This window comes from Nycticebus coucang, chromosome 24 (genome assembly GCF_027406575.1).
Source record: "Nycticebus coucang isolate mNycCou1 chromosome 24, mNycCou1.pri, whole genome shotgun sequence".
Taxonomy (NCBI): Eukaryota; Metazoa; Chordata; class Mammalia; order Primates; family Lorisidae; genus Nycticebus; species Nycticebus coucang.
In genome coordinates, this window is record NC_069803.1 from 17535777 (window position 1) to 17541609 (window position 5833).

Consider the following 5833-nt stretch of genomic DNA (forward strand, 5'->3'; position numbering starts at 1 on the left):
TTCCTTTCCCTTTCCCCTGCCTTTTGGTCCCTGAAGCCTGCCTAGTGGGTAAGCAGAGTGATTATCTACCTGGTGTTAGGGAATTAAGGATGGGGGACACCTATTCAACTTACCTGGAGGGGACTTTTTGGTGACTAAACCCTCTCCTTATAGTTAAATCAGAATTCTCTGTCTCTTCTCATAGCCATCAAGTTGAGTTGCCATGAACACCCTATTCCAGCTGTGGCTTCCTATCAACATTTCTCATATTTGGACTCAACAACAAAAAAAGAATTCTGAGAAATGAAATCTAAAACACAATTCCAACACATCATCTTCCTAGTGACACCCCTATGGCTATCTCCCGTACTCCACTAAATCCCCTGGTTGAGAACCAACCACTGCTCTAACAAATTGAGTCTCAGAATATTAAATGAGAGCATTTGAAAATGCTGCTATTCTGCTCTAACTCATCATGTTCCTTAGAAAAATATATAATTTTATATATAAATACATACATCACTAAAGCATATCAAATTTAGAAGCAAGTCTTAAAAATCACAAAAGACGTATTCTATTGGTCTCTGCTAAGCAAGGCATCCATTTTATATCATGACATTAAGATAATTTTACTGTCTTCTTCAGGAATAATTATCTCTATGTTTAATAGTGTTACAGTTGTTAAAGAAGTAAGGTAAAATATTTGTACTCAGTTCAAGGAATGCTTCCCTACCTGGCAGCATAGTTACAGTCTTGGTACAAAATAACACCCATAGAAATATAGCAAAAGACAAAGAGTTTATCCATTATTAACTAGGCAACACCTTACAGAATAAGGAAAAAGAAACCAGGACTTGTCATGAGCAGAGAACTAGGGTTTAAATGCAGATGGAATGGTGCTATTATAGTTGTTCATTTTTTAATAGAAAGAGCTTCATACACAACTAATCAAATTCACCAGAGTTAATTCTGCCCCCTGTCTCATGTTCCCATGGTCTGTAACAACTTCAGCTTAATGGATCTTCTGCCTTTGCTATTTTACTGTTGCAATATCTTGAGGAAGTTATTTAACCTACTCTGCATTTTCCCTGTAAGACTTTTTTTTTTTCTTTTTGTGAAGTAGGAAACATGCTATTAACACAGATTTTTGTTTTTCCCTTCAGATAATCAAGACATGAAGGTTTGATTCTTCTAGAAATTCCTGCAGACTCTCCTCTGCTTCTACTATCTTTCCCTTCGTGTCCCTCCCCACTTCCTTCCCAACACGCAGCTTTTATTGTTAGTTAAGAGGCTTTCAAGGCAACAGAGGAGCCATCTTTCCTCCTAGCCGGGAGAGAGTGGCAGGAAATCTTCCAGGTCAGACTGAGGTCTCTAACTGTGCTGGCACAAGGTGCCTAAGCTCTGTCATCTTTTTGTGAGAGGGATGTCTGAGGTCAGACAATCAAGTTGGAGAATTCATCCTAGAAAAAGTGCTACTTACTTCATGGCTGAATATCACTATGGTCACCTTCAAAGACTTCCCTTGCTATGCCCCGATACCAGCACCGAGTCCACCCTTCAGAGCAATTTGAAACTTATTTTCTGGAACGGCCATCAAGTGTTGCCATACTAGGTATGACAATTAAGTTCATGAATGAACTCTACCTAGAAAAGGTCCTTTGAAGAGCTGGTGCCCGTGCCCAGCTTCCCACGAGGCATACTTAGAGTGTGACCATAGTAACATTCAGTGGTGAGATACAGAACACTTATTTTTGATTTTTTTTATTAAATCGTAGCTGTGTACAATAATGCATTTATGGGGTACAACGTACTGGTTTTACATACAATTTGAAATACTTACAACAAACTGGTTAACATTGCCCTCACCACACTTGCTTAATTATTGTGTTAAGACATTTATACTCTACACTTAGTAGATTTGACAGAACACTTTTTCTAAGATGAATTTGAGAACTTAATCATCTGAACCTGTAATGTACCCACATTGGGGTTGATGATTTCTTATTTTTATAAAAATCAATGTTAAGGGTCCTAGCACCGTTTATTTTTACTGTATTTTTTAAATGAGTGTACTAAGGTCAGCAGGTTACTAAGGTAAGAAATATTGGGGATTTCTGCTGCGTTCCTCATTAAAAGGAAAAGGACAAATCTATCTACAAATAAAAATTCATTTGAATATCACGGATGCACAAAGTACACATCTCAGATAAAACAGATTGAGGGAGAAGATGCCAATTCCATTATTTTTCTATAACTCATCCCAGGAACTATTCTTTGAACACTTGCACTGTGTGAAGTGTCCGTTTGGGGTCCCTGCTCCCTTTTTCTGGAGTTGTGTTGAAAGTTGGAGAGATTTTAGTCGTACACTCCTTGGCCCTGAGAAACTTGACCCCAGGTAACCTCTGAACAGCTGGCAGCTTTTCGCATCATGGGGGCATCACACCTGGTCACTGGTCATCATGTGGGCAGGTTGTGGCTATGTTGTTGCTCATTCCTGTCACGGACATCTCGCTGTCCTCTTCTCTGCAAGGGACTTATCTGCTACTTCTGCGCCACGCTGAGTTACATAATTGTCTGTGCGGCCGTCGTAAGCCTTCTTCTAATCCCTCATTGTCCTCGAGGCAGGGGATGATTCTGCCACTTGCAGGCCATGCTGGGCACGGAAACATCTGTGACTCTGTCAGGGCCCTCAGGATACTCCACAGACCTTCCTATTGGGGATCTTGCCCAAGGACACAAGGCACAGATTGGTGCTTCTCAGTATATTATAAAAATAGCTTTTTTCTGTTATGCCTGAGCGTCTCCTTTTTCTTCTTTTTTTCTCTTCTCCTTTTAACCAACTTTATGGTGATATAACTTGTGGACGATAAAATGCATCACTTAGTTTTTAGTTCAATGCATTTTGACAAAGGCTTATACCCATATTGTCACCACCACAACAGGGTATAGAGTATTTCCATCACCCTTTCTCATGCCCTTGGCAGTCAACAGTGTTCCTGATCCCAGAACTAAGCAATCATAGCCTTGATTTTCATTACTGTGATTTAACCTATTTCCTATTCTAGAATTTCATATAAATGAAATCACAGGGTATGTACTCCTTTATTTTTAACTTCTCTTATTCTTATGCTGACTTTGAATCTCCCACCTGTTAGTCGGAGTAGCAGTACCTCAATGCTTTTTATTACTCATATTTTTCTGTTATAGGAATTTACCATTTGCTTGTCCACTCACGTGAGGGTGGGCATTTGTGTTGTTTCCAAGTTGAGCCTGTTACTATAGAAGGAAGTATTCTGTGCAAGTATTGTTTACATACATGTTCGTATGACTCTGGGTCAGATAGCTGGGAGTGGACTTTCCGGGTTAAGTCATTGAGTGTTTGATTAACTTGGTAAAAATGTCAAGTTGTTTTCCAAAGGGATTGTATCATTCTACATTCCCTTCAGCAGTGTACAAGAACTCCAGTTCCTCCATAACCTTAGCAGGCATTTTCACGTTAGCCATTTTAATGGGTCTGTAATGGAGTTCTGAGTTCGACACTAATTTGCATTTCCCCACTGAAAAAAGATAATGAACATCACCCCAACTGCTTGCTATTTGTATATATATTTTTATTTTTTTCTTATTTTTAATACCATCTCAAAGACATCATTTTTATATTTTTCTATCTTCAAATAATTTGCTGATATTATAAAAGGATTCTTGTCTTGTTACTCATTTGTAAGAGTTCTTTATGTATGGTAGATACAAGTCTTTTGTCAGTTTCATGTACTTTAAGCATTTTCTCCCCATCCATAGCTTGCCTTTTTTATTTTATTCATAATGTCTTTGAAAAATAAAAAACTTTTCATCTTAAATTTTCAACTTCTTATTTTTCTTTGATGGTTTGTGTCCTGTCTAAAAAATGATTGTCTAGCCCAAAGATGGAAAAAGCTTCTGGCTTCTCAATTTTTTATTTTGAATTAATTTTTTGTGTATAATTTGAAAGTTAGGAGGCAAGGTACATAGTTTTTAAAAATATGTGTATCTAATTATTTCAGTATCTTTTAATGAAAAGATGATCACTTCCCCATTGAATTATCTTGACTCTTTTTTGAAAATCGACTAGTGGAGAGGCGGAGCATGATGGCGGACAGGACAGACGTGTAGCCCACCTCTCCCAAGCCACCAGGTGAGAGGAAAGGCAGTCTGGACCTTCCCTGTGTGTGGATTATTGGAGTGGACAGACAGCTGGAGATGCCCAGCGAACTGGAGGTTTGCTATATAAGAGGAGTAATTTAAAATCACAGACTCTGTTGTAGAGATTCTTCCCTGCTCGGCCTTGCCGGCCAGCAGGCACCTCCCCTATGGAGGTCAGCAGCTTATAAATGCTGACAAAATCCAATTGACAAATAATTAATCCTGAACTGAGGGAGGCTTCCGAAAGTAGAGCCACTCAAAACCACGAGGAGCTGGGCAAACTGTTGGACAATTGAAGGGAAAGGATCCCGCCGGGAAACAGACATTTTGAACTACCCAAAAGGGCAGGCACCTTTCCCCCAGGCGTTGGAGGGGGCTGGTGGTTCAGGCTGCGCAGCGAACTGGCGGGTGCCCATCCAAAAGGGAAACTCTGATCCATAAAACTCAGAATAAGTCCCCCGAGCGCTCCAACCACGGGAACAGGCTTGAAGCCTAGGACCCGGCTTTGGCTTCTGGAGCCGCGAAGCTACTGAAGCCGTGGACTGGCTTTGGCTGCTGAAACCGGGGGAACCAGCTACAGGAGATAGAGCCGGGAGCCCGCCAACAACCGCGCTAACTCAGCACTGCTCCCCTTATGGCCAATTGCAGTCGCCAGTTTGCAGGGGAACCTGGTAACAGAGTGGAGGGACTTAGGAAGTGTGGACACCTGCACTGAGTGGGAAAGTCAGTCGCAAGTGCTGTCTGGGAAAGAACAGCCGAGGTTGCACAATTCTTAGGCGACAATCTTTTACGGAAACTCCAAAATGGCGATCGGCCATGGAAGGTGGTTACCATGGTAACGGTATAAACTGTAAATCAGTTATAAGTCTCAGAACCACTCACAGCGCCACCTGGTGTCCAGAAAGTATATCGCAGTATGAATATATTCCTATGAAAGTTGATCCCTACAGCAGACATATAGATATTTATAGGTATATTTCTACACACAAGAATATTTTTGTAGTTGGTGCCTTTTTTTTGTTTTGTTTTGTTTTGTTTCGTTTTTGGTTTTTGTGGGGGTTTTTTTGTTTGTATCATTTTGATTTTGTCTGTTTTTTCCTCACCATTTTGTTAGAGGAGATTTCAATAATTTTTTATTATTACTTTTTATATAGATATATTTTTTATTTCTTTGTCTTCTAATTTTAATTTCTTCTTTCTTCTCATTTAACATTCCTACTAACACCACTTTTTTCTCTCTTTTTTTCCTTTCTTTCAATTATTTTACGATTATCACTATTTTTATTGCAGTTGTTCTCATATTGCTGTTGTCGTGGCTGTTGCCTGTATGTCTATGTGTTTCTGTCTGTCTCTGTATCTACGGGCCCATGTGCCTGGTAACCTTTGTATCTGTTTATATGTTCATTTGGTCTCAATGAGCTTGGTGTTACCACCTGCAACTCTGAGCTCTTAACACTCCATTCCACTCTCACTCTGTGATCTGGAGACCTGCCCCCCCCCAAGAGTCCAGATTCTTGGGTGAACTCTCGAGAGGTGTAGACAGGACCTGGACTGCAGCTGGCCAGTGCTGACTCTGTAGCAAAGAAGCGAGAAGACGACGGTCGGCTAAGAGGGAATTACACTGGAGCGGTTGTGCCCTGAGGTGCAGAGCAACAGCCGTCTTCAGCAATAACAA